This window comes from Sciurus carolinensis, chromosome 16 (assembly GCF_902686445.1).
Source record: "Sciurus carolinensis chromosome 16, mSciCar1.2, whole genome shotgun sequence".
NCBI classification, from domain to species: domain Eukaryota; kingdom Metazoa; phylum Chordata; class Mammalia; order Rodentia; family Sciuridae; genus Sciurus; species Sciurus carolinensis.
Genome location: NC_062228.1, coordinates 55254542 through 55277778, shown reverse-complemented (window position 1 = coordinate 55277778; position 23237 = coordinate 55254542). Strand labels below are relative to the sequence as shown.

The 23237-nt window shown below is 38.2% G+C and overlaps 1 pseudogene; it reads left to right on the top strand.

The window, feature by feature from the left end:
- The first annotated feature begins 14003 nt into the window (after nucleotides 1–14003).
- Nucleotides 14004–23237, top strand: part of LOC124966154 (zinc finger protein 189-like) — a 38806-nt pseudogene continuing 29572 nt past the window's right edge.

Sequence of the window (23237 nt, the reverse complement as noted above, 5' to 3'; positions counted from 1 at the left end):
CCCAATCAATAAATGGGCTAAGGAACAGAACAGACACTTCAGAGAAGAAAACAGTTGATCAACAAATACATGGAAAAATGTTCAACATTTCTAGAATTAGAGAAATGCAAATCAAGACTACACTGAGATCCATCTCACTCAAGGCAGAAAAACAATGATCAAGAATATAAGCAAAAATAAATGGTGGCAAGGGTTTGGAGAAAAAGGTACACTCATACATTGCTGGTGGGACTGAAGATTGGTGCAACCACTCTGGAAAGCAGTATTGAGATTCCTCAGAAAACTTAGAATGGAACCACCATTTGAACCAGCTATCCCACACCTCAGTTTACACCCAAAGGACTTAAAATCAGTATACTACAGTGATGCAGCTACATCAATGTTTACAGCAGCTCAATTTAGAATAACTAAGCTGTGGAACTAACTTAGGTGTCCTTCAACAGATGAATGGTAAAGAAAATATGGTACATATACACAATGAAATGTTACTCAGCCTTAAAGAAGAATGAAATTATGGCATTTGCAGGTAAATGGGTAGAACTAGAGAATATCATGCTAAGTGAAATCAGTCAATCCCACAAAACCAAATGCTGAACATTTTCTCTGATAGGTGAATGCTTATCCATAGTGGGGTGTGGGTAGGGAAGAATGAAGGAACTTTGAATTATACAGAGGGGAGTGAGAGGAAGGGTGAGATGGGTGGGGATGAGAAGGACGGTAGATTGAGACAGACATTATTACCCTATATACAAGTATGAAAAAAAATTTTATCACTGTCCAAAAAATGTTAATAAAAAATAAATAAAAGTTTTTTGAAAAAGAAAATACTCTTTGATCAACAGGGGAAAAAATAATGGAATCCAGAGACCAGAAAGAGTGAGTATAACAGAGGGTTTATTGAAGAACAGGAACAGAAGTCCAGCAGGGCAAGAGGGCACCCAAGAGTTGTTCCCATCTAAGTGTGCTAGTCTACAAATTTATATAGCACTTGGGTCAATTCTATTGTTCCAAACTTATGCTAATCAAAGTTTGGAAAGATATAATTCTGTTGGCCCAAAATTATGCTAATTAGTTTTTGGATAAGTGCTAAATGCTATCCATTAGCCCTGCAAACCCATTCAGGGTGCCCTACTTCCATTTCCCTGCTGCTCCTCGGAAAGCTGGAGATTGCAGTCAGTGGATCATGCATGCTTAGGAGTTCCAGAGCTACAACAGTGTGTGGAGTGGGTTCCTGCATCAGCATCCTCACGGGTTGGTGTGCCTTGGCTCAACTTGGTACTGTCTTCATGGTCTTAGGTCTGTGCTGGCATGGTGGCCTCCATGTGACCACAGGCCATGCTCCAGAACCTGGTCTGCTACCCTCCTCCACTCTGCTGCTGCTTCTCAGTAGAGACAATGGGCTGGATGTACAACTTGGTGACCTGAGACTCATGGCATTCCATGCTCTGAAGAAGTGTTTATAACATTTTCCTAACTGGGGGAAAGGATGATGACCTCTATGTTTCAAACTGAAAAGGAGTGTTAGCAGGAGACAGGATTTAGTGTCTTCTTACGGAGGCCTACCTTAGGGCCCCCAGTAGGGTGGGAGCTTGGATTTGGATTCCATTCATAAGGCTATTTGTAGCTTGGGCATCTCACACATCAGGGCAGTCCAGAGATCCATGGTGGCAGTTGGCAGATGACCACATCGGGCATACATGGGGAAGAGATCATATTAAGATAGCAATAAGCAAGACAGTAACACATTTTCTGTAAAGAACTAGCAGAAAAGCAATTTATTAGTCAGTTCCTGAAAACCATGAATATGAGAAACTTATTAAGGCTTAAGGTGGGGTCTAACATGCCAGTGGTTTATGAGTGGAGGTCATTTAATACTTTAGAAACATTAGTGGAGTTGTTAGAAACATATACACACTATTTAGTTTGTATAATGTCTTTACTTGAGCAATAAATATATGTAATCTTTACCACCTGATACTTGTAAAACAGCTTTTCCATTAGTGTCACCTGTTTGGTAGAGGAATCTCCTTTAACTGCATCAGGTAGGGTTTTTTTGGAAAAGAAGGTTAGGGCTTTCATGTGTCACATTACATCTTTTAGCGGAACATATGTTGGGGCTAAATTATCTTACCAGTGAAAAACAGATTGAGTTTACCTGTGTAGGAGGTTAGAAAGTTTGTATGTTTTTCCAGGATTGGTGGTACATACCTGTAATCCCAGTAACTTGGGAGGCCGAGGCAGGAAGATCAATAGTTCAAAAGCAGCTTCAGCAAAAGGAAGGCACTAAGCAACTCAGTGAGACCCTGTCTCTAAATAAAATACAAAATAGGGGTGGGGGTGTGCTCAATGGCCAAGTGTCCCTGAGTTCAATCCCCAGTATCCACCACCTCAAAAAAAAAAAAAAAAAAGAAAAAGAAAAAGAAAAAGAAAGATGTGTAGGTCTTGAGTTGAGTAGTTGACTTAGAAGAAACTTTGACTCTGGCAGAGACTTTCATGGTAATTATCAGTCATTCTTGTATAAGGACCCTAGACCTCCAAGTTACGCTTACTTTTTTGAGAACTGACACAAATGTATGTCTAAAGTTACAAAAATATTGTCTTCCCTCACCTGACTGTGCTTAGGCTACACTCTCCTGCCAGGAGTTTAAGACCAAGTTGGTTAAAATTGACCTTGTTCCTATCTACTATTAAGTCAACTGAGATTCCTCAGAGATCACTCTTGGGAACTTGTGAGAGGCCTCTTGGCTCCTTCATCTTTCCTCTACAAGTCACACCATGTGCCAGGATGGATGGGGGTCTTGCTTATCATATGTGGCTTCCCTTGGAAGCATCAGGGATCTTTCTCTTTCCACTGGCCCTCCTCTTTGAAGAATGTGCACTGGTTGACTTCCTGTTTTCTAGGGTCCTCTTGGGTCTCCTGATCAGCAGGTTGGGTGACTCAAAGTCTCAGGGCCCTTTGTGAAGTTCCATCATTTCCCAAGTTCTGGCTGACCTTAGAGAGAAAGGGCCAAAATATCGGCTGTTTTTTCTTAGCCATTTTACTGCCTTGATTTTGGTCTCCAAGTTAAGTTTTAAACATCCAGAAGGGCAGTTTTACCCATCTTAAAGTGGGAGTAATGGGTTTTAAATTTTGGTACTGAAAGTCTGCACTTGGTACTGGAAGAAAAACAGGCATCGCTATCTCTCCTGTAGATGGTAGTTTATTATCTAAATTCAGCTTGTTTTCCTAGGAGTAGTACACCTAAATGCAAAACACTAATAGGCAACAGATATAAAGTTACTCAAAGCAACCAGACAAGCTAGGTATTAAAATGGTGGTGCATAGGGTTGGGGCTTGGTGTTTGAGTACTTGCCTAGCATGGGTGAGGCACTGGCTTTGATCCTCAGCATCACATAAAATAAACAAAGCTCAACCATTTAGTACTTATATGTATATATATATCTAGTCACATATATCTAGGATGACAACTATATTGTAATGACCTAAAATAACTGTTGCTTATTTAACCACTTGTGGAGTAATTGTTTAAAAGATCTTAAAACAGGTATAAATCTTCATTATTTTAAGACTTAGGATTTTCCTAATAAAACAACGGTCACAGGAAATTATCTTAATGAGCATTGGATGTCTCTTTTAACACATATTTACTTAGAAATGTTTCCTTAAGAATTGAATATTACCCATGAAAACCAAGATATCAGACAAGCCTAGTTATTCTTGCCAAAGAAAAATACTTTAAAGTCATAGATGTTGTACTTTAAACATTTTGAAGAAACTAAAACTTTTTGATTAACTGACCATCTAGAAACACGTGTTTAGTAATTTCAAAGATATATTTACTTTTACCAATTTAAATTGATCTTTTGATCAAAGTTTTACATAAACTAACGGCATTTGGATCCACTTTTCTTAATTTATGAGCACTTATATATCAATAAGCTAATTCTGGTACCATGTAAAAAAATATGCTACAAGCATGTATGCAGACATGATAAGCATGCAGAAATGTACATAAAACAGACAGGAAACAAAGATTTAGTAGCTTTTTACCAGATACTGAATCTCCACAGGTAGGAGACAAAAAATCAAAAAGATTACACAGTGTCTATCAAGTTTAACTGTTTAGAAATTAAATCTGTCACAGATTTTTACATGACTTAAACTAAACAGAGGGAGGATCTGGGAAATTGGGAAAACTATGGGTAGAGTCTTTCAGCCATAGACACTGAAATCAAGGATTCAGATGGCTACCTATCCTCCATGTGGGTCAAATTCACTTCCACCATCACCAATATTTAGAAAAAACTCCAGTTAGACAAAACAATATTTCTGAAAAAAATGATCAGAAAACAATTAATTTAGGAGCACAGCACCAAAGGCAAATAGAAAAACTGAGCTAAAAAAATAGGGTTTTCTAAGAAAAGGAAACAGCCATAATACTCTTTATTGTTTTTCCTATTCTTAAATTTATTTTTATTGTACACAAATTGGATACATTCTGTTTCTCTGTTTATACATGAATAAAGGCACACCATTGTGTAGTCATACTTTTACAAAGGATAATAGTGTTTGATTCATTTTGTTATTTTTTCCTCCCCCCCACCCCTCCTACCCCTCTCTTCCCTCTATACATTTCCTCTTTCCTACATTCTTACCTCCTTCCCACCCCCCACTATGAGTCATGATCCACTGATCAGGGAGATCATTCCCCCTTTGGATTTTTGAGGTTGGCTTATCTCACTTAGCATGATATTCTCAAATTTCATCCATTTGCCTGCAAATAGCATAATTTAATTATTCTTTATGGCTGAGTAGTATTCCACTGTGTATATATATACCACAGTTTCAATTGATGAATATACATTCATCAATTGAAGGGCATCTAGGTTGGTTCCACAATCTGGCTATTGTGAATTGAGCAGCTATGAACATTAATGTGGCTGTATCTCTGTAGTGTGCTGATTTTAAGTCCTTTGGGTATAGGCCGAGGAGTGGGATAGCTGGATCAAATGGAGGTTCCATTCCAAGTTTTCTAAGGAATCTCCACACTGCTTTCTAGAGTGGCTGCACTAATTTGCAGCCCCACCAGCAATGTGTGAGTGTACCTTTTTCCCCACATCCTTGCCAACACCTGTTGTTGCTTATATTCTTGATAATCGCCATTCTAATTGGGGTGAGATGGAATATTAGGGTGGTTTTGATTTACATTTCTCTTATTATTAGAGATGTTGAACATTTTTTCATATATCTGTTGATTGTTTGTAGATCTTCTTCTATTTAACTGATGACATGATTATATACTTAGAGGAACCAAGAAATTCCACCAGAAAACTTTTAGATCTCGTAAGTGAATTCAGTAAAGTAGCAGGATATAAGATCAATGCTCATAAATCGAATGCATTTTTATACATAAGTGATGAATCTTTGGAAGGAGAAATTAGGAAAACTACCCCATTTAAAATAACCTCAAAAAAAAATAAAATACTTGGGAATCAATCTAACAAAATAGGTGAAAGACCTCTACAATGAGAACTACAGAACACTAAGGAAAGAAATTAAAGAAAACCTTAGAAGATGGAAAGATCTCCCATGTTCTTGGATAGGCAGAATTAATATTGTCAAAATGGCCATACTACCAAAAGTGCTATACAGATTCAATGCAATTCCAATTAAAATCCCAATGACATACCTTAAAGAAATAGAGCAAGCAATCATGAAATTCATCTGGAAAAATAAGAAACCCAGAATAGCTAAAGCAATCCTTTGCGGGAAAAGTGAAGCAGGGGATATCCCAATACCAGAACTGCAACTATACTACAAAGCAATAGTAACAAAAACAGCATGGTATTGGTACAAAATAGACAGGTAGATCAATTTACAGAATAGAGGACACGAACACAAACCCAAATAAATACAATTTTCTCATACTAGACAAAGGTGCCAAAAATATGCAATGGAGAAAAGATTGCCTCTTTAACAAATGGTGCTTGGAATATTGGAAATCCATATGAATGAATTCAGAATGAAACTAAACCCCTATCTTTCATCATGCACAAACTCAATTCAAAATGGATCAAGGACTTTGGAATCATACCAGAGTCCCTGAATATTATAGAAGAAAAAGTAGGACCAAATCTTCAACATGTCGGCTTAGGATCAGACTTCCTCTACAGGACTCCCATAGCATAAGAAATAAAAGCAAGAATCAAGAACTGGGATAGAGTCAAACTAAAAATCTTTCTCTCAGCAAAGGAAACTATCAGCAATATGAAGAAAGAGCCTACAGAGTGGGAGAAAATCTTTGCCACTCATACTTCAGATAGAGCACTAATCTCTAGAATCTATAAGGAACTCAAAAACTCTACACCAAGAATGCAAATAACCCAATCATAATTACTCTTTAGAGGAGCATGTGAAACATCTTCATCAGAACAGAGTGCACTTTTGGGTCAAAGTCAGTTCTTTCCCTTTTTCTTTGCCTTTTTATAGCATTTAGGTAGGTGCATATGGAGAAAGCAGAATCCCAGAGTACAAGAAAGTTTTTAGCAGTTTGGATTTAAATGTGACATCTCTTGGACTGGGGGTTGTGACTCTGTGTGAGGCACTGGGTTTGATCCTCAGCACTACATATAAATAAATGAATAAATGAATAAATAAATGAATAAAACAAAGGTATTAAAAAACCATACCATTTTAAAAATACTTTTTAAAAAAGTGACACCTCTTTTCCTTCATCTTAAATTGGTTTGACCAACTCTGTTCATGCAAGTCTAACTATAAAATGGTACTATAAATTATCCTTTCCTTGGGCCATCTCTCTCTATGTTCCAACTTGTATTTGATTTGGACTCGACTACAGAAAAATGTTTTCCCCCAGGGTTTGAAGATCTAAGGAATCCCAGTGTAGGAGTGCTTGTGCCAGATGGAGAGTTACCTACCTGAAAGATAATTGGGAAGGTGTCCCTTGGCATTTCTCCATTATCTGAAGCAGATTGAAGTGTCCCTCCATCCCCAATGGACCTCAAATGTTGGAAGTCAGAAGTGAGCTGTGGGCATGTCTGCGCCATCTCTGAAGCAGAGGGAGGCCCTTTGGAGAACTCTTGGTGCAATTTCACCCATCTGAGATTGCTCTGTTGCTTTGGCCGACGTCCTGCTCAAAGAGAAGTCTGTCATTCTGAGGAAGTTATTGGCTCCAACAGCCCTAGGTTCAAATGCAATTCCCAGGAGTTGGCGAGAGATACCAGTGCCCCACCTAGTCTCATGGAGCCAGCTGCCTGGAGGAAGAAGCATTACTGCACAAGTGATGAGTCCCCAACCAAGTCAACCTCCCCTAGGTTTCTCACTTCTTATACCTTGAAGAACCCCTCCTCACCATAAATTCCTTTGGTGCATTTCATTCTAAATAAAGCATTCATGGGAATTTCCACGTGTTAGGATCAGACCTAGCAGATCTCTTCCACTCATTAATGCCCCCACTGTAAAAATATATTTCTCATATTCTGTGTGTATTTCTTTTTTCTTTAATTATTTATTAGTTTATTTTTTACAGACTGCATTTTGGTTCATTGTACACAAATGGGGTACATCATTTCCTTTCTATGGTTATACACAGTGTAGATTCATACCATTCATGTAATCATACTTGTACATAGGGTAATAATATCTGTCTCATTACATGATTTTCCATACCCTGACTTCCTCTCGTTTCCTTCTACATAATCTAGTGTTCCTACATTCTTCTCTCACTCACCACCTCCCCGCCCCCATTATATATCATTCTCCACTTATGAGGGAAAACATTCAACCTTTGGTCTTTTGGGATTGACTTATTTCACTTAGCATGATATTCTCCAACTACATCCATTTACCTGCAAATGCCATAATTTTGTTCTCCTTTATGGCTGAATAGTATTCCATTGTGTATATATGCCACTTTTTCTTTATGTATTCATCTGATGAATGGCATCTAGGTTGGTTCCACAATCTAGCTATTGTGAACTGAGCTGCTATAAACATTGATGTGGCTGTGTTATTGTAGTATGCTGATTTTAAGTCCTTTAGGTATAAACTGAGGAGTGGAATAACTGGGTCAAAATGTAGGTCCATTCCAAGTTTTCTGAGGATTCTCTACACTGCTTTCCAGAGTGGCTGCACCAATTTGCAACTCCACCAGCAATGTAAAAGTGTGCCTTTTCCCCCACATCCATGCCAACATCTATTATTGTTTGTGTTTGTGATAATAGACATTCTAATGGGATTAAGATAAAATATTAGAGTTGATTTAATTTGCATTTTTCTAATTACTAGAGGTGTTGAACACTTATTCATATATTTATTAATTGCCTGTATGTCTTCTTCTGTAAAGTGTCTGTCCAGTTCCTTGGCCCATTTATTGATTGGGTTCTTTGTATTTTTGGTGTAAAGCTTTGTAAGGTCTTTATAAATTTTAGAGATAAGTGCTCTATCTGAAGTGCATGTGGAAAAGATTTTCTCCCACTCTGTAGGCTCTCTGTTCACATTCTTGATTGTATCTTTTGTTGAGAAAAAGCTTTTTAATTTGAGTCCATTCCATTTATTGATTCTTGCTTTGATTTCTTGTGCGTTGAGGAAGTCTGATCCTAAGCCACAATGATGAAGATTTGGGCCTACTTTGTCTTCTATTAGGTGCAGGATCTCTGGTCTAATTCCTATATCCTTGATCCATTTTGAGTTTTGTGCAGGGTGAGAGATAGAGTTTTAATTTCATTTTACTGCACATGGATTTCCATTTTTGCTGGCAACATTTGTTGAACAGTCTATCTTTTCTCCATTGTATGTTTTCAGCTCCTTTGTCTAGTATGAGGAGACTGTATTTATGTAGTTTTGTCTCTGTGTCTTCTATTCTGTACCATGTCTACCTGTCTATTTTGCTGCCAATATCATGCTGTTTTTGTTACTATTGCTCTGTAGTATAATTTAATGCCTGGTATTGTGATACCTCCTGTTCCACTTTTTCTACTCAGAATTGTTTTGGTTATTTGAGTTTTCTTGTTCTTCCAGATGAAGTTCATGATTGCTTTCTCTATTTCTCTATGAGGAATATCATTGGACTTTTAATTGGAATTGCATTGAATCTGTATAACGTCTTTGGTAGAATGGCCATTTTGACAATATTAATTCTGCCTATCCAAGAACATGGGAGATCTTTCCATCTTCTAAGGTTTTCTTCAATTTCTTTCTTTAATGTTCTGTAGTTTTTATTGTAGAGGTCTTTCACCTCTTTTGTTAGATTAATTCTCAAGTATTTTATTTATTTATTTATTTGAGACTACTGTGAATGGAGTGGTTTTCCTAATTTATCTTTCAGAAGATTCATCACTTATGAATAGAAATGTATTAGATTTACACATATTGATTTTAAATGCTGCTACTTTGCTGAATTCATTTATTAGTTCTAGAAGTTTTCTAGTGGAGTTTTTTTGGATCTTCTAAATATAGGATTATGTCATCAGCAAATAGTGACATCTTTAGTTCTTCTGTTCCCATTTGTACCACTTTAATTTCTTTGGTCTGTCTAATTGCTCTGGCAAGTGTTTCAAGGATGATGTTGAATAGAAGTGGTGAAAGAGGGCATCCCTGCCTTGTTCCAGTTTTTAGAGGGAGTGCTTTCAGTTTTTCTCCATTTAGAATAATGTTGGTTGTGGAACTTAGAATAGATAGCCTTTACAATGTTGAGGTGTGTTCCTACTATTCCTATTTTTTATAGTGTTTTAAGCATGAAGAGGTGCTGTATTTTATCAAATGCTTTCTCAGCATCTATTGAAATAATCATGTGATTCTTAACTTTAAGCCTATTGATGTGCTTACATTTATTGATGTCCAGATGTTGAATCAACCTTGCATCCTTTGGATAAACTCCACTTGATCATGGTGCACTATCTTTTTAATATATTTTTGTATGTGATTTGTCAGTATTTTGTTAAGGATTTTTGTATCTATGTTCATCAGGGATATTGGTCTAAAGTTTTCTTTCTTTGATGTGTCTCTGTATGGTTTTGGTATCAGAGTGATACTAACCTCATAGAATGAATTTGGAAGGGTTCCCTCCTTTTCTATTTCCTGAAATACTTTGAGGAGTATTGGTATCAGTTCTTCTTTAAAGCTCTTGTAGAATTCGGCTGAGAATCCATCTGGTCCTGGGTTTTTCTTGGTTGGTAGGTTTTTGATGTCTTCTTCTATTTTGGTGCTTGAAATTGATGAGTTTAGATTGTGTACGTCTTCCTGATTCAGTTTGGGAGGATCATATGTCTCTAAAAAATTGTCAATGTCTTCAATATTTTCTATTTTGTTGGAGTATAGATTTTGAAAGTAGCTTCTAATTATTTTATGTATTTTAGTGGTGTCTGTCATGATCTTTCCTTTTTCATTACAAATTCTAGTAATTTGAGTTTTTTCTCTTTCTCTTCATTAGTGTGGCTAGGAGTTTATCAATTTTGTTTACTTTTTCAAAGAACCAACTTTTTGTTTTGTCAATTTTTTGAATTGTTTCTCTTGTTTCAATTTCATTGATTTCAGCTCTGATTTTAATTATTTCCTGTCTTCTACTATTTTTGGTGTTGATCTGTTCTTCTTTTTCTAGGTCTTTGACATGTAATGTAGGTCACTTAGTTATTGACTTTTTATTTTTTTAAAGTATGAGCTCAATGCAATGAACTTTTCTCTTAGTACTGCTTTCCTAATGTCCCAGAGATTTTGATATGTTTTGTCATTGTTCTCATTTACCTCTAAGAATTTTTTTATTTCTTCCCTGATATCTTCTGTTACCATTGCATCATTCAATAGCATATTATTTAACCTCCAGGTGTACGAGTAGTTTTTGGTTGTTATTTTATCATTGATTTCTAATTGCATTCCATTATGATCTGATAGGACACAGGGTAGGAACTCTATTTTTTTGTATTTACTAATGGCTCCTTTGTGGCACAGCATATGGTTTATTTTGGAAAAGGATCCATGAACTGCTGAGAAGAAAGTATATTTGCTCAATGATGGATAAAATACTCCGTAAATATCCATTAAATCTATATCATTGATTGTATTATTTAGTTCTATAGTTTCTTTGTTCAGTTTTTGTTTGGAGGATCTATCCAGTGGTGAGAGCAGTGTGTTAAAGTCCCCCACTATTAGTGTGTTTTGGTCTATCTGATTCTTAAAATTGAGAAGTGTTTGTTTGATATACATAGATTCTCCATTGTTTGAAACATAAATATTTAAAATTGTTATATCTTGCTGTTTTATGTTTCTTCTTAGCAGTATGAAATGTCCTTCTTTATCCCTTCTGACTAACTTAGGTTTGAAGTCCACTTTATCTGATATGAGGTTGGAGACACCTGCTTTTTTACTGGGTCCATGTGTGTAGTATGTTTTTCCCCATTTTTTTTTCACCTTTCATCTGTGGATGTCTTTGTCTATGAGATGAGTCTCTTGAAGGAAGCATATTGTTGGGTCATTCTTTTTAATCCAATCTGTCAGTCTATGTCTTTTGATCACTGAGTTTAAGTCATTTACATTCAGGATTATTATTGTGGTTTTATTTGTATTCCTGGTCATTTTGGCTTATTTTTGGATTTTAACTTGACTTGGTTTCTCCTTTGATTGGCTTTTCCTTTAGAGTAGTTCCTCTCTTTGCTGACTTATATGTTGTTTTTCACTTCCTCATGAAATATTTTGCTGAGAATGTCCTGTAGGACAGGCTTTCTATTGTAAATTCTTTTAACTTTTGTTTATTGTGGAAAGATTTTATTTCATCATCAAATCTCAAGGTTAGTTTTGCTGGGTATAGGATTCTTGGTTGGCATCCATGTTCTTTCAAAGTTTGAAATATATTGTTCAGGCCCTTCTTGCTTTTAGAGTCTGGGCTGAGTAATCTGCTGATATCCATATTGGTTTCCCTTTATATGTAATCTGACACTTTTCTCTCACAGTCTTAAAAATTCTATCTTTATTTTGTATGTAAGGAATTTTTATGATAATGTTTCTTGGTGTGAATCTGTTGTAATTTTGTTCACCTGGTGTTCTGTAAGCCTCTTGTATTTGATTTTCCATTTCAGTTTTCAGGTTTGGGAAATTTTCTGATATTATTTTGTTGAACAGGTTTTTTTGGTTTGTATCTCTGTGCCTTCCTCAATCCCAGTATTTCTTAAATTTGGTCTTTTCATAATTCTTGGAGGTTCTGTTCATGACTCCTTAACATCTTCTCAGTTTGTTCAACTTTATTTTCAAGATTAAATATTTTGTCTTCATTGGAATTCTGTCTTCCATGAAATCTATTCTGTTGGTGATGCTTTCTACTGAGTTTTTAAAATTGATTTATTGTTTCTTTCATTGCAAGTATTTCTGTTTTTTTTTTTTTTTCAGAATCTCTATCTCTTTATTGAAGTGTTCTTTTGCTTCCTGCATTTGCTCTTTTAACTGTTTACTGGAATGGTCATGCATTACCTGCATTTGCTCTCTTATCTCATCTTTTGCTTCATGGATCATTTTAAGTATGCAGATTCTAACTCTTTTTCTGTCATTTCTACTGCAATGCTGTCATTGGATTCTATCACAATAGCATCTTAGTTTGTTAGGGACACTTTCTTCCCTTGTTTTTTCCATATTGTTTCTATATATTCCCCTCTACAGTGAAGATCAGAGATACTGAAGTTCCCCCTTGCATGCTTATTATGACCTTGCAGTTTTCCACTACCTCTCCTTTGAAGGGGATATCAATACCAGTTGCTCCCAATACAGAGAAAATGCAGCCCTGAAACAGATAGTCCCTATAAAGACTTTAACATTATTGAACATAAATGAACAAGATCAGTTCGATTACTATTTACAGTATTTCTAGTTGTAAACAAGAGGATGGGGAAGGGTGTAGAATGGAAGTGAGTAAATAGAGGTACCTGTCAAAGGGCCTCCAGTCTCGGTGTCTCAGAAAGGGAGTCTCCCTTAGAATGATTATGGTCACACCCTCAGGAATAATTCAAAATGCCTGTATCAGCCTCTAAAGAAGCTGGGGAGCCCCAGTGAAGGTGTGCTGCATTAGCACAGAGGCAGGTGCAGTGTCCCTCAGCAGTAGGGTCGCAGGCAAGCAGGCTCAGTGCCAGCATCCTACCTTGGTGTGTGGGGGTCAGGCTCAACACTACTGTCCAACCTTGGTGTGGGAGGATGGGCTCAGCAACTGTGTCCATCCAAGGTGGAGGGGCAGGGGGGAGGGTGGGGAGACTCAGAGCCAGTATCAAATCTTGGTCTCTGTTTATTTCTTAATAATACCTTTCAGACTTTTTATTTCTACCTGGCACACACCTCCAAGGCTTACTTATTCCCTCCCCCGACAGGCCGTGGCTGAGACTCAAGGCTGTTGGTGACATCCCTTGAGGCCTACAGTTAGATTAGTTGCTCTTACCAATACAAAATACCTAAAGCTTCCTGTGATCCTCAAACTGTGAGCAATCATGTATTGAGGCCAGCTGGTTGGATTAGTCACTCTTGCCAACACAAAGTATTCAGTTTCTGAAAGACTGTGCATCCAGGCAGGGGAGGGGATTCAAGGTTGTGGGACAGCCAGGGAGTACATCTGATATGCCTCTGGGAAAGTGACCACTCAGAGACTGAGGCAGGACCTGGAGGGACCCAGTCAGGGAGTGTCATCTTCATTGGGCCTAATGACCAGCAACTGGCTAGGCCTCACCAGAGCCTTTCCACGAGGCTGCAACTCTTCACTGACTGGGAGAGTGGCCTACCCGACCCCCCACTGGAGCCAAAGGTAAGTCACCATTTTTGACCTCTTCTGTGTCTTCTGCACCTAGCAGGATGCCTGGACCAAAGGTAGATGTTTAAAAGGACATGATGGAATTGATTGAATTGAATTGAATTGAATTGAATTGAGTCACAAGTGAATGTGAACAGAGAATTGAAGAAGGACAGTGAGGAGTGGGATTATATGGACCCAGCTCAGAGAAGCCTCTATAAAGATGTCATGATGGAGATTTATGGGAACCTGGTCTCACTGGATGTTTTGAACAGAGATAAGGATGAAGAACCAACTGTAAAACAAGAAATTGAAGAAATTGAAGAAGAAGTGGAGCCACATGATATAATAAAGACAAGAATAAAAAGTTAAATTGACCAGATCCCATGGGTAGAGAAATCTTTGAATTTGTTGTTAGGTTAGATATACAGAGAGAAATCTTCTTATGGGAAATACCACAGGAATCTTTGACCCAGGAACAAAAAACAGTCAGAAGAAACACTAATACTATCCTTAAGAAGCAAAACTCAGAAGAAAAATGCCATAAATGTGAAGAATGTGGAAATGGTTTTGTCCACAATGCCCATTTCATTCAACATCGAAGGGTCCATACTGATGAGAAACCTTTTCAATGCAATGAATGTCAGAAGAGTTTCACTGCTGTTCATTTGTTACTGAACATCAGAGAATCCACATTGGAGAAAGACCCTACCAGTGTAATCAATGGAAACAGAGTTTCAGCCATAGGAGTTTTGTTAATCATCAAAGGATTCATATAGGTGAGAAACTCCATAAATATACTGTGGGAAGGTCTTCAGTTGGAAGTCATACATTATTGAGTATGATGGAACGAAACTGGTGAGAAACCCTATCATTGTACAAAAAGTAAGAAAAGGTTTAGCTGAAATTCATTACTTGTGGAACATCAGAGAATTCACACTGGGGAAAGACCCCATAAATGTGGTGAATGTGGGAAAGTTTTTAGATTAAGTACATACCTTATACAACACCAAATTGGCCACACAGGTGATAAAACCTTTCTTTGTAGAGAATGTGGGAAAAGTTTCACTCAGAGTTTATTTCTTAATGAACATAAGAGGATCCATACTGGTGAACAGCCTTATCAGTGCAAAGAGTGCAGGAAAAGTTTCAGTCAGCTTGTGATCTTATTTGACTTCAAGGTGTTCACACAGGTAATAAACCCCATAAACCTATGGAATATGGAAAGGCCTTTAGCCAGAACTCAGTATAGTTCCACACCAGAGAACACACACAGGAGAGAAATCTGACAAGTGTGAGAAGTGTGACAAAAGTTTCAGTCAATGGCACAGCCTTGTAAACCATCAGAAGATCCACGCAGAGGTGAAAACCCAAGAAATCCACGAATGTGATGCTTGTGATGAAGCCTTCGATTGCCATATTTCTTCTATTTGGCATCAAACATTGCATACTTCATGGATGCAGTAAATGTAGAGAAATAAGTAGGCTCAGTTTACTTTGAGACTAGCTACCCAGGTGCAGTTTTAGTGTGTCTCAATATAGGCCAGATTTTCTGACAAATCATGTTGTCTGGGGCTTCAGACGAATGGTTTCTAAAGGTCCTGTGAGTAGTGGACACGCGCCCATGGGCAACTGACTTCTGATGACTCTGTTTCCATGATCATGGACAAAAACTCACTAATTTATCTAAGTATCCTTTAACAAATCTTTCAGCAGAGAGGTAGAACCCAGGAATGGAACATGGAGGTGCTCTGAAGACAAAATTGAATGAGTGTGAAGAAACTGGGAGCAGCTGACCTAGAAATCACTGAGAATAGTCACTCAGAGAATCTTTTGCCCCCATCTCATGTGGTCCTTCAATTCCATTATGTTTGGCTGTGCATGCCAAAGCCTAGCGATTAGCATATGAGTTGTCAAACAACACCCAGATGATTTTGAAACCAGTATACAAAGTTTTTGTCATTTGTTTTAGGAAGCTAATTGTTTGGCATGTGAGTTAATGAAAGGCTGTTACAGTGCCTGGTTATTCCCTGATCAGGGAAGTGAGTGAACCATTAAGTTCACATGTAAAGGTCATCTGAGTAACTAACAAACCTAACCTCACAAAGGTGTTACCAAGCAATCTTTGGGAGTGCCTTTTTTCCCACAAAGATGGTCCTAAAACAGTGGAAGAAATTAATTCTTCTTTTGTGCTGTCCCATCTGTAAGAGATATTTGTAATACTATATGAATAATCTTACTCCTGCATGACCAGAAGCATGTGACAGTGTACATATTTTGATTACAAAGAATTGGAAATAAAAAGACCTGGAGGTTATGTTAGGAAGCTTGAGATATTTTGGTATTGCTTTAGGTTCATGGCATCTAAATTTTGCATTCAATTTTAAAATTCTTATTACTGGTTCTAGAGCTTACCCTAGTTAATGATTATTTTATAAACCTGTTAAATCATCATTTCAGTCCTTAAAACCAGTTTTGTTTTTTAAAAAATGCTCAGTTTCTGTTATCTCCTGTGATCCTCAAAACATGAGTGACCATGTACTGAGGCCTGACTAGGATTTGGGCTGATTGGATTAGCTGCCTTTACCAACACATGACTCAAAATCTCTTTTCTTTGTGTAATTTTCCTCTTAAAAGGAGAAACTCTGGTTTGTTTGGGTTTATTTGTACTGTTTACCCCCAACTATGGAGGCACTATAGGTGGGGTTGTGTGTCCTGAAGGAACTCAGTCATTGTGCTTAGAGAGAGATGTGTCCCTGAAGGTCATGTGCCCTGGACAAGTTTTTAACTTTTCCAGATGTTTGTATTTACAGTACCCGTTTTGGGGAAAAATAGTTCTTCATTTGATTTTTTAAAATATTTGATCTTAAATCACTTGAATGTGTTCACATGTTGTTTTTTCTTTGATAAGTTTAAAAGCATTCAAAGGGAAACTGGCAGGATTGGGAACCTAGGGAATGGGACCCTTTGTGAGTGTGAGCACACCTGGGACCAGGGCGGGGTTTCGGTCCTAAAGAGTGCACCAGGACTTGAATTTTCCCAATTACCTTATCCATAGATCCTACTTAAAAAATTGATCAGAAAACAGGGTCTATGTGGGTTCTGAAGCACAAATAAGAGTAGAGGGAAAAAGAGGCCCCTTTGCTCACACTCAGGGGATTAGTGCATTGCCTCTTTCCCAAAGACCTCAGATCAGACTAGGACCTCGTGTCAGGATTCAGAATACACTGGGTGAGGGAAAACTCTCCCATCAGGCCAAGTCAGTCAGAAACTGAAAGAAAGAAGTAAACACTTGAACTGATCTGTCAATCTGGTTCATGTTCTACAGAGAGAAGTTGAAGCAGAGCCTGATCAACATTCCTCCATCAGAGATGAAGGGGATTGAGCAAGCCTCCTCCAGTAAGCCTGTCACCCATGTCTTTAGACTGAGAACTGTGCTATCTGCTTTTAACTGGCCCTAGGTGCCTGGCATATAATAAGATAAAATAATAACATTTTCTAACAGGAGTATAGAACTCTGGGGAAAAAACAATAGTTATGTTGGTCCATTTTACTCACCTTTCCAAAGAACCCCATGTTGGGCACAAGATGAAGCAACAGTTGCTCTGCTTCTGCTGCCAGGTGGGTCTGCACAAGCTGCAAGCCTCTGCAACTGAGAAGTGTCACAGCTCCTAATGGGTGTCCATGTACCCCAGTGTTGAAGCAGCCCCCAGAAGCTCACAATTTATTTCTTCTTCCTGGATTTTTGTGAATTTGAAGAATGAAGTCCACTTAGCAGGATGAATGAGTATAACTACAGGATTCATTGAAGAATTGAAACAGGAACAGAAGTCTGGCAGGGCAAGAGGGGACCCAATAGGGTTAGTGTCTGGGTGTGCTAATCTAGGGGTTTATACAGCATCTGGGTCAACACTATTGGTCCAAACTTATGCTAATTACAGTTTAGAATAGTATAATATACTATTGATCCAAAATGTTGTTAATTAGGGTTTGGGAAAGTGCCAAACACTATTGGTTAGCCCTGCAATACCAATCAAGTCTGCCCCACTGCCATTTTCTCACTGCTTGTGAGGAAGCATGAGGTTGTAGTGACCAAATCGGCAGATGGTGCACACTTAGGGTTTGTAGATCTTCAATACTGCATGGAGTGGGCTTCTACATAAGGTGTCTTACCAGGCCAGTGGGGTGGTTCAAGATGACAGGTCCATGCACCTTGGCTCACTTTGGCACTGGCCCATCAGGACTGCAGCCAGTGACCATGGCCTGGGCTCAAGCCCACCCAGGGTGCTGCTCTGCTGCTCCACCACTCCACCATTCTGCTGCTGCTTCTCAGCAGGGACCAGAGGGCTGGAAGCACAACTTGGTGGTCTGGGAGTCATGTCAATAGATTCATCCAAATTTTATATGAAAACAGAGTCAAATCTGGTTATTATCATCATTATTATTATTCATTTTCATTTTCATTTCTGACCCTGTGGACCTTTCCTTTGTGATGTTGCAGCAGCTTCATCCACAGTTTCTAAACTTTTTGAATGATTCTCATGATTTCCTGATATGTTTTACTGCAAAGTACACATATGTGATTTTAAATCAACTTTATTAAGGTATGATTTAACTTTAAAATTTTAACTAAATGCTTAAATGAACATTAATAAATTGACATATACCAGTGTAATGTACCACCACAATCAAGATGGAGACTTTACATCATCCCAAGATGTTCTCTTGTGTTTTATCATAGTCAATCCGTCTCTTCATCCCAGACTCCTGTACTCACATATTTGATACTTCTCACTATAGATTAACATGGTACTGGACTAAAAGGCACATCAACAAATGAAACAGGATAGAAAGCTAAAGGAAAAATCCAAAGATTTATAATGTATTGATTTTTTTTTACAAAGTTGCCAAAAACACACAGGGGAAAGGACAGTCTCATGAACAAATGCTGCTGGAAAAGCAGAACACTTATCTCACACCATACACTCAAAGTCAGCTCACAATGGATAAAAGACTCCAAAGTAAGACCCAGGGCTGTAAGGAGGAAACACGGGGGAAAGATCCACAACACTGATATTGAGATAGGGATTTAGGATAAAGAGAGAGCAATGCTGAATCTTAAAGGAAACACCCACATGCCACTGAGGTGTAGAAACCACAGTTGTAAATCTTGGGCTGCCTGTCCTTAGCCCATGCCCTTGTGAAATGAGGAAAATACATAAGCACAGGGAAAACTGGCATGAAATTGTGCAGCTCCACCCTGGATCTACCTCAGACCTGCCCCTGATACAGCCCCTCCATAAATATTAAACCTCAAAACCAAGTCATGGCTGCTCCTCACTCTTGAGATAACTGTATTCTTCCTTGAATGGGTGTCTACCTTTCTGAATAAACCCCTGTCTATGCCTTTGTCTGGCTTGTGCTAAAATTCTTTTCTGTCATGTATGCTAAGAACCCTACTGGTCCTGAGTTGACCTTCTCTTCTGGGAACCCCTCAGAACTTTCTCTGGAGATATATCTTCTCTGTGACAGTCTGGGTTATGTTTTTGGAAAGTACTACAAAAAGACAGGCAACAAAGCAAAAATAGACAAGTGAACTTGCATCACACTAAAAAAACCCCAAAAAACTATAAAGGAAAGAAGTAGCAGAGCAAAAAAACAGCCCACAGTTTGGGAGAAAATATTTTCAAATTATGCTTCTAATAAACAGAAGTAAAAGGAAAATGTAAAAGGAACTTAACTCAATAGCAAGAAAAAATAACTCATTTTTAATTGGGTTGATTTTTTGCTTATTGATGAATTTTAAGAGTTCTTTGCATATTTTTGGTAACTCTTCCTTATGTGTCTTTTGTAAATGTTTCCTAATCTGTGGCTTATCTTCCCATTCTCTTGACATCCTCTTTCACAAACCAGAACTTTTTTTTGATCCCAGAGATTGAACCCAGGGGTGCTTAACCACTGAGCAACATCCCCAGTCCTTTGTTTTATATTTTATTAGAGACAGGGTCTTGCTGAATTGCTAAGTGCCTCAATAAATTGCCAAGACTTGCTTTGAACTTGAAATCCTCCTGCCTCATCAGCCTTCCAAGTCACTGGGATTACAGGCATGGGCCATCTAACCCAGTCTGGACACTTATTTTTAATGATGTCTAAATTCTCAGTCATTTCTTGCATGGATCATGTCTTTGGTGTTGTATCTAAAAGTCATTGCCATACACAAGATCATTTAGGTTTCCACCTATGCTGCCTGGCAGGAGTTGAATAGTTTTTCATTTTATATTTAGGACTATGATCCATTTTGAGTTAATTTTTATGAAGGATGTGGGAATCTGTGCCTAGATTCACTCTCTTGCATAATGGCCACTTGTTCTACCACCATTTGTTGAAAAGAGTACCATTGCTCCATTATATTGCCTTTGCTCCTTTCTCAAAGATGAGTTGACTACTTACGTGGGTCTATTTCTGGACACTCTATTCCATTCCATTGGTCTATTTCTCTCTTCTTTCATCCTTATCACACTTCATTGAATTACACACTTTATAATAAGTCTTGAAATCAGAAAGTGTCAACTCTCTATTCTCCAATATTGTGTTGGCTATTCCGAATCCCTTGCATCTCCATAATAAACCTTAGAATCAGTTTGTCAATATTGACAAAATAAATTGCTGAACTTATTATTAGAATTGCACTGAGACCATAGATCAAGACAGAAATAACTGGTATCTTGGTAATATTGAGCATTCCTATCCATGAACATTGGATACTTTTCCATATACTTACTTCTTTACTTTTGTTCTTCAGAGTTTTGTGGTATTCCTCAGTAGATATTATATATGATTGGTTAGATTTATTTAAAATGTATTTCATTTGGGAGAGTGCTAACATAAATTGTTTGTATTTTATTTCAAATTGTATTTGGTTATTGCTGGTCTGTAGGGAAGCAATTGTCTTTTGTCTACTAAGTTTGTATTCTACAACCTTGCTATAAGTTAAACTTCTTAGTTTCAGGAAGGTTTTCCTGGGATTTCTGTTTGTTTGTTTGTTTGTTTGTTGGTTAATTCTGCTTAATTTTCTACATGTAAAATGATGTCATCTGTGAAAGGTACAGTTTTATTTCTTCCTTCCCTGGGGAACATTCAAGATGCAAACTATAGCACTTGTCCCCAGAAGATTCACACCTATCTTGCAATGCAAAATACATTTGGTCAATTTCCAACCAGTCTTGAAGTTTTGACTGTTCTCTCATTGTTCAAAAGCCAAAGTCCAAACCTCCTCTGAGACTGAAGACAAACTCAGTTGTGAGTTCCTGCAAAAGTAAAAAAGTGTCATTCTTTCAAGGTACAATTGTGGGACAGAGAGAGGGTGCACATTCCCATTTTGAAAGTGAGGAATAGCAATAAGTGATTGGACCAAATTAAGACCAAAAATCAACAGATCAAAAATTAAAACTCCATGCTCCACATCTGCCCTCTGAAGCATACTGTGGCAGTGTTATTAAAGTCCTAGAGCAGAGGCCCAACCCTGGGGGTCCCAACAAATTGTGTTTGGTCACTAAACCTAAGCTATACATGGAATAGATAGAGGTGAGAACAGAAAGGAAATTTATTAAGAGTAGCTACATCAGAAAGACAAAGGAATATTCACCATTAGCCCTTTCTTTGAGAGGTTGGCAACAACTTTAAGGCTATATAGAAAGGAGGATGAGGGACAGTGTTGGGGGTTCTATGTATTTAGAAGTTTTGTATAGCTGAAAAAGCAGTAATGTTTTTCAGGCACGTCTAGTTCATCATTATGTCACAATTGGTGGGGCACAGCCTTGTTCTGTGACAATAAAAATGTTGCTGTTGCCTGCAGGAGTGATTTCCACACATCACAAGAAGCTTATCAATCTGACTCATTGTTCCTGGAATCCAAAGTGACTAAAAACAAAGGAAACAGAGGCAAAAAGACAGAGATGCCAAAATTTATATCCTTCATCTTTTTGACTACACAATGAAAATTTTCAGACCCAAGTGAAGAGTCTAAGTCATAATGTAGCAGGAAGTCAATTCCAAGGATTTGGCAAGTCTTTTCCCCTGGGTTTTGCAGGTTGCAGTCTACATGACCACTCCCCTGAACTGGCGTCTATCTGCAGGCATCCCACCTTCCTGACGTCTCTCTCCCTGAGGTCTCCAGTGCAGCTTCAGCTTCACTCTCATGGCTCCACTCATCTCCCAGTTAGGGAGGCTTGCAGGAACTCCCACTCTGGGCCACACTGCCCTGCCTCCCAGGCTTTCCTTTGAAAACTCAGTGGAAGCCTCCATGACTGTTGCATTCTGCATTTCTGAAAAACCAGCATCACAGACACTGGACAACACCAAGCTCTGATGCTAGTGGGAGTTGAATATGGGTTCACATGACTCTCTAGTCTAATGGCTTGTGGATTCCTGGATCTCTGGACATGAAGAAACAAATCCCTAGGTGTTTTGGGTGTGCCAGGGCACTTTTCTCAGAAAAAGTCTGCCCTGAAATGTCTTTGAAACAACTTTGCATTTCTACATCTTCAGGCTTGTGAGGAGTGGAGTGCCCCTGCAGCTTCCTGAAATGGCCTCCAGCATCCTCTCCTGAGGTGTTTAAAGCACTTTGCTTTTTACTGATACTAGCAACCAAACCCTCCCCTCCTTGGCAAACCTTTAAACTTGCTCCCTTTTTGACCAAATGAAAAATTTCCCAAATCTTTCTATTCTACTCTTTTTTTCTTTAAAATTTTCTGTAAATTTGTCTGAAAGCAGCCAGTAATACTCATGGATGAACAATTTGCTGATTTGAAATTTTCTGCCGTAGATAAATTAGTCCATCAGTGTTAAGCTCAGCCTCCTACAAAGTCTCAGGGAATGGACAGAATGCAATCGATTTTTTGCCATGGTGTAGCAAGGAAGGCCTCTAGACCCTCTTTCATCTGAAGCCTCATCAACATAGTTTTTATTGTCCACATTCAGCATTCTGTTCTTCTGAACCCTCACCAGGACTGCCTAGTAAGCTTATTTATAGCATTCTAGACTTTTTCTGGACTGCTCCTCAAATTTTCCAAACTCCTCTTGCAAACCAAAAGCTCTTCCACATCATTAGGTATATGACAATGGCAAAGACCACCCCAGTTTTCATACCAATTTTCTGTTAACTTTCCATTACTCTGACAAATATCTTAGACAACCAACTTATAAAGAAAAAATAAAAAGTTTGGTTGACAGTTTTGGAGGTCTCAGAACACAACTGATTGGTTCAATTGCTTTTGAGCTTGTGGTGAGACAACAAATCATGGCAGAGAACTGCTCACCTCATAGCTGGGATGTGAAAGAGAAGGAAACTGGACTCTCACAATTCCCTTTGAGGTGATGCCCCCAATGACCTCCCACTGGCACCACTAAAGGTTCCACCACCTCCCAATGATGCCAAACTGAGATTGCCTTTACCACATGGCC